This window comes from Humulus lupulus, chromosome 4, assembly GCF_963169125.1.
Source record: "Humulus lupulus chromosome 4, drHumLupu1.1, whole genome shotgun sequence".
Classification (NCBI taxonomy): Eukaryota; Viridiplantae; Streptophyta; class Magnoliopsida; order Rosales; family Cannabaceae; genus Humulus; species Humulus lupulus.
The window spans coordinates 60522704-60535335 of NC_084796.1; the positions used below are offsets into that span (position 1 = coordinate 60522704).

General features: G+C 45.4%; 1 non-coding gene across 1 annotated transcript; it reads left to right on the plus strand.

Moving 5' to 3' along the window:
• The first annotated feature begins 11193 nt into the window (after positions 1-11193).
• LOC133833257 (small nucleolar RNA R71) lies at positions 11194-11299 on the plus strand. The gene has a single exon (XR_009892650.1). It is a non-coding gene; the product is annotated as a small nucleolar RNA R71 (small nucleolar RNA).
• The last annotated feature ends 1333 nt before the right edge of the window (positions 11300-12632 follow it).

The following is a 12632-nucleotide window of genomic DNA, read 5'->3' on the forward strand; positions in this document are numbered from 1 at the left end:
TCAGCTAAAAGCCTCTATGAAGGATCCCCCTCCACCCACAAATGTGGAGGCCCCGAAGGAGCCTGAGGTTCACGGAGATGAAAGGGAAGCCCCGTCCCTGGCAGTCCCACCTGAGGAGGATCGTCCAAGGCCAACGGCTGCCCCAGCAAGGGGTGCTTGGTGTCACGGGCTGACATTTTGACAGCGGAAATGCCCGTGCGGCACCTTGACTCCTCTGAGCCAAGGTCAGCCTTCCAACCATTCGAATTACAATGGGCACATTTTTCGCGCGACCGTGTGCCTCTGCACACTTCCGTCTCTCGAACAACTCTCGCTGAGTCATGCTCTCAAGCATCTATGAGTGCAATCATGCATCAAGGCTATCTAGCCAAGACACTCACACTGTCCATAGGTTCTCACTATGGCGAGGAAAATCCCAACACCGATGCCCACCCAGACATTCGCAAGTCAAGGTAGCATGTGTGGCTAAGAGCCAACACCAAGTTGACGTGCCAACACCTCCCATCATGTCCCATTCGATACTATCCGATTAGCTCACGTCATAGACCAAGGACTCCCATACGTCCATGGTCCAATCCTCAAGGCACCATACCATCGTGCATGTTGGCAGCCCCTCGAGACTGGCTGCCAAACTAGTAGCATACACTGGACCTCTGTCCTACTCAAGCATAGTGCACCCTCCAATGCTTGCATGCTAACAAGTCCCACGAATGACTTCACGTGCCATCTCGTGTCGAGATTCGTGGCCATGGCGCACCACAACATCTCTCAAAGGTTTGGGCCACGTTCCATGCAAGCGGCATCCCGGCAAGCCAAGGGAACCGTACCCTTAAACCTCTGGCAGCATACTTCGACGCACTACCGGGGCGGCCCGGTAATGTCCATGACTACTCCTACTCATGGAGACATATGAGTCCCCTCGTGGTCCTCATATGCCCGCCCTACTAGTCCTCCCAACTAGTAGTAGCTCACTTGACGCACCTGCGCCAAGGGGTGGTGGAGAGCTGACACCAGGTGCTCCCCCTACAAAGAGCCTTCTGAGCTTTTAGCCTTCTACCAGGAACATATATGATTTTTGCTTGGGAGACATATTTGGCTTCCAGCTCGCCAATTATACAAATCTCCCAAATCCAATCATACCATTGTGTTCATTGACCCTTCAATATGGAACCTACCAAGTCCCGTCCATTTCCAGGCAATATTGAAGATATTTACAAAAATGCCACTGCCGTACAAACTAGGCATCAGCATGCTCACCATCCTGCACCCTCGCGTGCGCATCTGACCGAGCGCCATCCTAGCTTGTAACATGCCATCAAGGCCGGCATGTTACACCGGGGAGTTCCTGCCTCCAAGGCCGCCGCAGGTGCCAAACTCCGGCCGACAGGATCCAGTCCCGTTGACGCGCAGACCTGACAAGCACCCTCGGGTGCACTCCGTGAGCTCGAGTTCTAGGTCTCGGTTCTACGAAGAGGAGATACGTGAACTTCACTGTAAGAACCAGAGGCTAGAAACCACCCTGGAAAACATGCAAGAGGTGCTAAATGCCCTATTGCAAGGGAGATCAAACGTAACACTCCCTAAGCGGAAAGAGAGAGGCCAAGATGGGGTACAAACCACTGTCCCAGTAGACGACGGAAGGACCCGACTCTCCACTAGTAACATCCCCCGGACGAAGCAGCACGAATGTCCCGGACCACCGAAGCAGTCCCAGGGGCTAGATCTGAAGACCAACGCTGCCCTTCGTAAGGATGTCGAGGTCACCTCAAGGAGAACACCCTCAGATTTACGAGAGGAACTCAACAAAAAGAGTGTGGGTAAAATGACCACGCCTCCTATGGTGCCCCGGGAAGGCAAAGGAAAGGGGGATCCTAACCCATCCATGCTGAGAGACTCCTTGAACAAGAGGAGACAAGACCTAGACATAGAAATGAGGAGCCTACGAAGAAAAATCATCACCTCCTCTGAAGGACAATCCTTTGAGGATGAGTTCAACCATGAGTCGCCCTTCATCAAGGAGATAACTTCAAGGAGCCCCAATATGACCCCATATGAAGGAAGCACAGATCCTAAATACCATCTGGATGCATTTAATGACCTGATGAAGTTAAGGGAGATTAGTAGCGGGGCTAGATGTCATTGCTTCGCTATCACATTGAAAGGACATGTGCACAAATGGTTCAAGAGACTTAGACCAGGGTCCATCAGATCTTGGCAACAATTTTCCGATGAATTTCTCCAGCAACACCACGCCGTGCGGGACTACACGATGTCGAGCACCAGCCTCACCAACGTGAAGCAAGGAGAAAATGAGAGCCTAAAGAGCTACATTCACAGGTTTAATATGGAGGCGACCGAAGTAGGGAGTTTGACCCGTAGAGAACTAAAAATGGCCATCACAGCTGGGGTACGCCCGGGAAGCAAGTTATGGGATAACATGCTCAAGAGGGAGGTCACAAACTTGGATGACTTCTACGAGCGGGCACAGAAATATATTCGCGTGGAAGATGGTCACGAAAGCCTCAAGGCAGGAAAAGGCCAGTCGCCACCAAAACCCTCAATCCGAGAAAGCCAAAGTGGTACAAAGAAGAAGAGGGTATATGAGGGAACGAGTGATGTTCGACCCCAGAAGCATTAGCGCTCTGATGAGCGCAGACAGGGCCCCTACACCTTTTATATTAACCTCACCCATGCGAGAGAGCATATTTTCGTTACGAACGAAAACCAGGTCCCTTTCAGAAGCCTCCCACCAATGAAAAAAGATTGGTCCAAAAGAGACCCCAGTAAATATTGCCGGTATCACAAAGATATCGGCCACACCACCGTGGCATGCAACCATTTGAAGGTAGAAATTGAGGAGCTTATCCGCAGGGGACATTTGGGCAGATATGTCCGCAAGGAGAACCAAAGGTTGGAAGAAGGAGCATCCTCATGGCGTGAGAGGTGGCCCCGGAAGTACAAGGAGAGGTCAGGACCATCTTTGGAGGGCCAGGATTCGGGGGCGAATCGAGGAAGGGGCGAGATAAATATGCCAGGGAGGCCAGACGAAGTCCACCACTGTGCGTCTTGAGTCTGGAGAAACACGCCCCGAAGATTTTTAAGGGTGAAAATGACTCAATAACCTTCACTGAGGAAGACGCCTGGGGTGTACATTTCCCCCATAATGACTCCCTAATGTTGACTGTCCAACTTGCTAACATGAGGGTGCAGCGGGTCTTGGTGGATAACGGAAGCTCTGTGTACATCTTATATCGCCCAGCTCTGGAGAAGCTGGGACTAAACATCTAGCACCTAAAGCCTTGCAGTACCTCTTTGTATGGATTTACGGGAGATTCAATACAGCCCCTAGGGGCGATCGAGTTAGCCCTCACTATGGGAGAATAGCCCAGAGAAACTACCATAATGGCAAACTGTGTTGTGGTAGATTGTGCCTCAGCCTTCAATGCGGTATTAGGGAGACCTTCCCTAAGAGAATTGAAGGCGATAACTTCTGTATACCACTTAGCTATGAAATTCCCAACTCCCGGGGGAATAGCACGCATGAAAGGATAGTAGAAGGAAGCGAGGGAATGTTATAACATATCCTTCCGCACGGCCACAAAGCCATTAACGACTATGGCAATGGTTGTGCATGAAGGCGCAAACCCGCACGAATTAGACCCATGATTCGCAGAAGAGCCCAAAGCTGAACCAGTAGAGGAGTTAGAGGAAGTCACAGTCATGAATGAGCCGTTAAGAAAGTTAAAGGTAGGAAAAAACCTTGTGGGTGACGTGAAGGAGAAGCTAGTAGAATTCTTGAAAGCCAACCTCGACGTATTCGCCTGGATTCACGAGGATATGGTAGGAATAGACCCCGCGGTCATTTGCCACAACTTGAACATCGACCCAAAAGCAAGGCCTATGAGGCAGAAAAGGAGAGCGTTGGACCCAGAAAGATACATGGCCCTAAAAGAGGAGGTTGACAAGTTGAAGGCAAATGGGTTCATCCGAGAGGCATTTCACCCACTATGGGTAGTAAGCCCATTCTAGTCCCGAAGCCCAATGGAAAATGGAGGACTTCTGTGGACTTTACTATCCTCAATAAGGCCTGCCCTAAGGACAGCTTCCCGCTTCCTAGGATAGACCAGTTAGTAGATGCCACAGTTCAGTCTCTAAGCTAGTGACCCTTTCCTGCAGCATCGTGGCCTTGGCAATTGCCCTCTTATTCTTTTTTGATGAGGAAGAAGCCTTTGCCAAGGCCTTCTCTAGCTTAAGCCTGGTTTCAGCAAGTTCCATCTCGAGCCCCTGGACATGGACCGTAAGACGGTCCCTCTCAGCATTCGACATGGAGAGGTCTTGAGCCGAGTCGGCAAATCGCTGAGCCACTGTATAGGTCTACACAAGAAAAATAACAATAACAATGATAAGCAACAAAAAAAAAGAAAGAGAGAGAAAAGGGATATGGCCGACATAAGATGCATGAACTCACCCAAGCAGCGGAACGCGCAAGAGTCTCCCCGAACTCCGACATAAGAAAACTCCCAAGACCACTCCAATCAGCCTCAGGAAGGTCCGTGGTGATCTGGACATACCGTCGCCCATAAGAGGCTGCAATGCGACCAACCCAGGGTGCCCCTTCTAAGCCAAGGGCGCTTGGTTGAGTAAGGACAGATGACCCGCTCGCCGAAGGAGGAGGGGGAGTAGGAAGATCGGAAAAATGAGCTCCCGATGGACCAGGAGGGGCGCAAGAAGATCAGAAAAATGAGCCCTCGATGGACCAGGGTCAAGGGAAGCCTGAGGAAAAGCATCGAAGTCCTCAGAATAAGGACTGACGAAACTCCTCAGCATGGCCTGTTGATCCTGGGAGTGGGAGCCCATGTCACGGTCTGTATGGGCTAAAGGAGGGCACCCCATGGGAGATGAAGATGGTTGGTGGGGTTGCCCATGGCCAAGGGAGACCCCCTCTGGCACACGCTCAACCTTACCCCCGTCCGAGTGATGTTCAGCCAAAGCAGCCTTCTTCTTTTTTGATCCAAAAATACTCCACAACAACTTGGGATCTGAAACTGGGGACAGCGTGTGAAAGTGGAGTTTGTCCATGGTGAAGAGGTATGCAGCCATTTTCTCGGCAGGGTTAGCCTCGGGGAATGCATCCATTACATTCGCCTCCGACCCAACTCCAGGTGTGGTGAAATGCTCTGCACAATCCACCTAGTTGCCGACACAAACATAAGTTCCAAAACAGTAAGTTTAAAAAAAAAAAAAGGGCTTGAAGTACTTACTAGGAGTAGAGCGAAAGTGCTCACGAACAGAGAGGGGACCCTTCACAAAGAAAAAGTCCTGCTTCCAGGACCCTGGGTTGGATACAGCGCCCTCTATCAAGGGGACCAAAGTATTGGCTTTTTGCAGGAAATAAAAGCCCTTGGACTTAGGAGAGGGCATGAGATTGTACATGAAATGGACCTCTTGGGCCATAGGAGCACGCTCGAAACAATCTATATACGAGATGAAGAGGCAACTCAAGGTTAGCCAGCTGTTGGGCGCTAGTTGGAGTGGAGCAAGTTCAAAATAATTGAGAACTGTGACGAAAAATGGGTGTAATGGGATTGTACCACCCGTTTTTAAGATATGCTCGCTCATATCCACATAACCCGGATTTGGGCAGTTAGCCCGACACTTGTTCGAAGGAACGTATAATGTGTATTATGGGGGAACACGGTAATTCTCCATTATTTCCAATAGTTTATTTTCGAACACATGGGACACTAGAGTGGATGCCCACAGGGGGCCAGTGTCCTGATCATCAGCAGTCACCTATCATCGCCCTATCTTTGGCATATCTGCAAAACCAAAAGAAAAAGGTGAGGTGGTAACAGGGCACTTTACCCTCCATTTTTTCTTCCCAGCAAGGGTCTTCCACCGAGGCACCGGGTGCGAAAGCGCTAAGCTAGGGTAGATCGAGAATAAGGGTTAAGGAGAAGACGGGACGACCCCATGACAGTCATTAGGGGAAAACGGGTTAGGAGGCTCAGGCGGGATATTTCCCTCCATAAACTCCAACTCCATCTGCAAATCTAAAAGGGTCACCCTAAGGTTCACTACATGGTCGTTAAGGTCAAGGGGGAAAGGTACTCCGTCTCCCCTCAGCACCGAGTCTATTTCACTCTCTACCACCCAAATTTTACACCTAAGTTCAGCCATATGCTCAAGATGACGAATGCGGGCCTACCTTAAGGTGTCGTAGTCATTGTGAGGATTGTCCTCAGGGGACTCCGAGTCTGAAGACAAGTCAACAAACTCGACCCCCGAAGGAGCGTCGAATGAACCTTCGCATGCCATGAGACCCCGTCCCAAAAGCAAAAAGGGTTCACGTATAAATGACAGGATTGCCACAAAACACAAAGGAATGGGCTCAAAACCTCTAGGTAAAAACGCTCTAAATAACCCATTACGGGGTATGAATAAGGGCATACAGCTGGCTTAACTCACAACAAGCTCAGGCCAAAATATCCTCTCCTGAGTGGTGCTAATTTGGACCCAATAAACATAAGGGAAAAGAAAGTATACCTCAAGCAAGTAAAATTGGGTGCTGTCGTGGTCAAAAGGAGGTCGGGGGCCAAAAGCACTGTCACATTCAAATAGAGGTGAGCGGTCGAAAGTAAGTGTCTGCAAAAACAAAGGAAAATGGTGTTTTAGTCCTCAAATGCAAAAACAAAGGAAAAGGGTGTTTTACTCAAATATATATATATATAAAGGAAGGGAAAAGATAACAAAAATGAGGTTGTGGGGGATTGAACCCCTCACTTCTTGAAAGGAGAAGGGATCCCAAAACCACTAAGCTGAAGAGGTAAGGTGTAAATAATAGGCTAGACATAAAGGCCTATTTATAACAATCAAAGAGAATATTCTACCAGAGCACCTAAAGGTCATCTACTAGACTGGGGGGCAAGTGCAAATGCTCAAAATTCCATTCTTGTAAAAGATCCAAAGCACACGCTAAGGTCCCCCAAACGCCTAAATACACACTACACCACTAGGGCCTCGTGAGAGGCATCTCGCCCATCAGTGACGCGCGCACAGGGCCTTGCGAGAGAAGTCTTGCCCATCAGTGTCGCGTTCGCAGGGCCTCGGGAGAGGCATCTCGCACCATCAGTGCCGCGCACGCAGGGCCTCGCGAGAGGTTTCTTGCGCCATCAGTTCCGCGCGAGCAGGGCCTCGCGAGAGGCATCTCGTGCCATCAGTGTTGCGCGCAGGGCCTCGCGAGAGGCATCTAGCACCATCCGCGCCGCGCCACCAGGGCCTCGCGAGGAGGCCTCTCGCTCCATCAGTGTCTCGCACGCAGGGCCTCGAGAGAGGTGTCTTGCGCCATCAGTGTTGCGCGCGCAAGGCCTCACGAGAGGCGTCTCGTGCCATCCATGCCGCACCAACAAGGCCTCGCGAGAGGCGTCTCATGCCATCAGTGCTGCGCCACCAGGGCCTCGCGCACCTATCACCTACGTCTCGTGGGTGGGCCTCAGGTGCTTCGAGCGCCTTGTGCCAAGTATCCAAGAGCTCCGTTTTGCGCCACGACCCCTGTGTACTCCGAGTGTCTCGCACCCTACACCTCAAGAGGGTATCTCCTAGGAAGACCTATGGAGACCCTAACATTTAGAGGTAAAATCCCCAGCATAATTCAAAAGGATCGTACTAGTACAATATTGTACAGGGTACGACCTTTAAGACCCCGTATGTTTGATCCAAATACTCATGCCAGACAAGTAGTGGGAGTACTAGGAGAGGGGACATGGCCTGTATGCTTCAAACCAGATGTCAGAGCCGACACCACCACCAGAACCAGTACGCCTGGGGCCACTCCTCTGACACATGTACTAAATAAGTAGTGGAAACATCCCCACAGAACCTGACCATGTACTGGTGCCAACACCACTACCCCTGAGACCACTCTCCTGACAATGTACTTGTGTACCATTTGGTCCCCTGGACCACAATGTATTAGGGGCCATTAGATCCCAATATAAAAGGAGCCCTACTTCCACATGGAAAGGGGTTGAAAAAAACACTGTAGCACCATACCATAAGAAATACAAGTTCTTTTCACCATTTTTTTTCTGCAAGTATTATCTAAGTTTCTATTTAGATTTTTGAAGTTCTTCATTGGTAAGCTCTATACTTTGATTTTTCTAATTTAACTTCGTTCACGAATTCTCACCATCAACACTAAAGTATACCATAAGCACACAACCAAACAAACCAATCTTGTATCAACTTACAAACCCCTAAAACAATCCCAAATTTCCCAAAATTTGCTTACTTGTATTGAGAGAAAATTCAATTAATGAATATTTTTTTAATGATACTACACTCCCCCAAACTTATTTTTTTATATCTTCAATTGGAGTGTAGTTCATATTCAATATACTTTTTTTTTCTCTCTCAAATTTTCTTCTTTTATTGACACAAATTTCGAAATATAAACCGCATTACAAACCATCTCACAATCACTTTTCATATGCTCATGGTATATCAAAGGGAAGGAAAAATAACAAAGTTTCAAATAAGCTCAAAATAAGTGTCAAACAAAAAGAATCAAATTAGGCTCAAAATTGGGTAACTAAGGATTAAATAAATCAAGGTTGGCTTGAAAGACTCAAACTTTCCAAAGAATTGCCTAAATCATCTTCCTAAGCATGCATAATCTAGGATTTCATCTCAAAAAGCAAGCAAACAAGTTCTAGGATAACAACATTTTCATAAAAAAATTTCAACATAAAAATTGTTCAATTACACAAAATTTATTAAAAATCATGATTTAGCCCTCAGTTATTTAAGTAGACTCATGTAAACATGGTAAGAAATATTCAACCAAGCACACAAATTTGTATAGGTTAATTCCCATTCAATTTATACAGCATATCATTCAATATATTGTCATTGACTAATCATTGTCAACTTGAATCAACTAACACCCTAAACAACCTAGACAAAACATAACAAACACGAAACAACACGACTAACAAAATAACATAATATATACAAAACAATAAATCCCTTCCCCCAAACTTAACCCAAACATTGTCCCCAATGTTTAAATAAAAGCTAAAGAAAAAGAAACTTATCTAACACCTCAGACTGCTTAAAATGATACGAATTTAGATGGTGAATCAATAATGGGGAAAGAATTTTTTTGGGATAGCTCATAATTCATTATGCTGGAGCCTGAAGTAGCACTGCAACTCAAATTAGTCTCATATTTAATATCAAATAAAAACAAATACTCAAAATACTAAAATTAAAGTGTTCATAAATAAAACTAATAAAAAAATTGTAAATAAAAGATTGGAATGCCTCCAAATGCGTTGTCGTTAACGCCATGTAGTCGGACACTTGTTTTCTTTCATATTCAACTTGGATTAAGTCCACCCTTCACATCCTTGAGAGCCATAGTATCATGAGTTGGCCCTCATTTCTTGTTATTATAGATTGGTGGAACTTTACCCTGCTCATGTAACATTCGAATCCTCCCACTGAATAACTTTTTTAAACGATGACGCCCTTTTCGCATTCCAATTTTAACCACAATTCTTTGCTTAGAGACTTCAAACTTGTTCTCTCCTCTTTTTACCACTTCAACTCTATCACAAATTGGAATTTACGTTGCTGCAAAAATATTAAATATTACCTCCTCTTTTTGCACTCGCAACTTTAACTCACCTTTTTGTACATCGATTAAAGCCCTACCAGTAGCCAAGAATGGCCTTCCAAGTATTATTGGAATATTGTCATCTTCCTCCATATCAAGAATGATAAAGTTCGCAGGAAAGATGAATTTGTCCACCTTCACCAATACATCCTCAATCACTCCATGAGGATGTTTGACTGATCGATCTGCCATCTGTAAAGACACAGTAGTAGGCCGAGTTTCTCCCAAATTCAACTTCCAAAAGATTGATAGAGGCATTAAATTCACACTGGCCCCTAAATCACATAAAGCCTTTGTCACCACTAAGCCCCCTATAGAACACGGTATATTGAAACTACCAAGATCTTTAAGCTTAGGAGGTAGTTTCTTCTGAAGTATCGTACTGCACTCCTCAGTAAGTGCCACTGTCTCATTATCCTCTAGATTCCTTTTCGTTGAGAAAATTTCTTTCATAAACATCACATAACTTGGCATTTGTTCAAGTGCCTCAGCAAACGAGATATTGATGTATAGCTTTCGAAAGATATCCAAAAATTTAGAAAATTGTTTATCAACCTTATTCTTTTGAAGCCTCTGAGGATATGGGATCTTTATATGGTGATCTATGCTTATTTTTGGCTGCTTCTGTAAGTTCTCAATAACATTTGACTCACTCACTTCATTTTCCTTATCAACCACTTTTGACTCTTTTAACTCATTGCCACTCCTCAAGGATATTGCCTTCCACTTGTCTTTTGGGTTTACCTTAGTAGTGCTTGGTAAGTTCCCTTGAGAACGCTTTGTCATCAAAGTAGCCAACTACCCCAACTGGGTCTCCAGACTCCTGATAGATGCCCTGGTTTCAGTCATGAACTAGTTCAGTACATCGAACTGTGCATCAGGTTGTGTTGTTGGTGAGTTCATTGAAGGATGTGGTGGTGGATGAGATGGTCATGGGTTTGGGTCATAATAGGGCCTAGAGTGTATTCCTTAAGTCAGTTGATGAGGTGGGTATTATGGATACTGCTGTTGTAACCCTTGGTTATTTTTCCAAGACAGGTTAGGGTGATTCTTCCACGCAGGAGTATATGAATTTGAGTAAGTGTTGGGTGCAGGTCTTGGAAAGTTACCAATAACTTGTGCCTGTTCCTTAGGCAAATTGTTTACGTCTGTTAAGCAACTAGTAGTGCTCGGGCATTGTTCATAAGAATGCGGACCCCCACAAATCTCACAACTCATTACATTCTATACTTGCATTGCTTGGGCGGCGAGGTTATTCTGCTGCAATTTATTGGTTAGAGATGCCACTTGAGTGGTCAATAAAGCAATAGGATCAACCTCTAAGACTCCTGCCACCTTCTTATTCTCACGCTCAGTGGGCCAATTGTAGTTATTCATGTCCATCTCTTCCAGTAATTCATAAGCTTCATTAGCATTTTTTCTCATAAACACTCATTCCGATGCTGCATCAATAATTGTCCTCATATTTCCCCCCCAAACCATTGTAAAATGTGTGCACCAGCAGCCACTTCTCTATTCCATGATGTGGGCACTTCCTTTGCAACTCTTTAAAACGTTCACATGCATCATATAATGACTCCCCATCCATTTGATGGGAGTTATTAATCTCTCCTCTATATCAGGCTGACTTCGCAGGAGGAAAATATTTACCAAGGAATTTCTGAGCCAAGTCTTCCCAAGTAACTATAGAGTTGGCTTGTAATGAATTTAACCAAATCTTAGCTCTGTCTCTTAACGAAAACAGGAATAATCTTAATCTGACAGCATCATTACTCACCCTGTTCATTTTGAATGTCACACACACCTCGAAAAAGTTGGTAATATAGAGATTTGGATCCTCGTTTGGTAATCCCGTGAATTGTACACAATTCTGTACCTTCTAAATGATCGAGGGTTTATCTCAAAGTTATTCGCCTCTACAGTAGGAGGACGAATACTTGAATGTATCCCCGTTTCAGTAGGGAGTACATAATTTCTAAGAAGATTCTTTTCGGTAGCCCATCACTTGAGAACTCCAAAGTTAAGCGTGCTTGGCCTGGAGTAATCTAGGGATGGGTGACCTCCTGGGAATTTTTCCCAGGAAGTGTGCGAGTGAGGACAAAGCACGCTGGAAAGACTCGTGTTTGTTTGTAGGGCCAGTCGTCATTCCAGAAAGCAGCCATAGTGATGTGGGGCGTCACAGCAGGGGTGCGGTATGCATCTACTTTGCATGAGTCATATACTAATTGAAAAATTAAGGTGAACATGTTGTGATTATAAAGTATGTAGTAAATGTTAATGTGATGACCTGTGTTTTGAACACACGTTAGTAGCCGGTTCGATCCGGTGAAGAATTATGTGGAATATTATTTTGATAAATTATATTATATGACATTGTGTTATTTCGTGAATTTTTATAGCCATTGTGATGATCTGGTGAAGGGTCTAGGCTTATGCAAAGAAAGATTGGTCTCGAACCGAGGGGTAAACCCTAATGGTAGAAAAATCTCAGATTTAAATAAAATGGGGAAATTAATGGCATAAAAATATTTTTTTAAAATGGGACTTTCTAGTCGAGCCAATAAATTTTAAGAGAATTGATTGAGGTTTGAATTCCAATCAACCAGGCTTAAGAATGAAAATTTCTTGCCCGAGCATTTAAGGACATTTTGGTCAATATGTGATAAATTGCCAAAATTATGTGATGTTGTGAAAAATTTTATTTTTTGGTCACATTTTAATTTATTTAATTAAGCTTGGAGATTTAAAAACTATAGGTTAAAAAGTAAGGGAAATAGAGCACAAAATTACCAAAGGGCCCTTGAGTTCTTTATATGTGGGGTAAAATAAGCAAGGGCATAAAGGTAAATTCCAAGGGAAGAGAGAGAGAGAGAGAGAGAGAGAGAGAGAGAGAATGAGAGAGAGAGAAATATGGGCGGAAAGGCTAGGGGGTAGACCCTAGGGCTCTCATGAG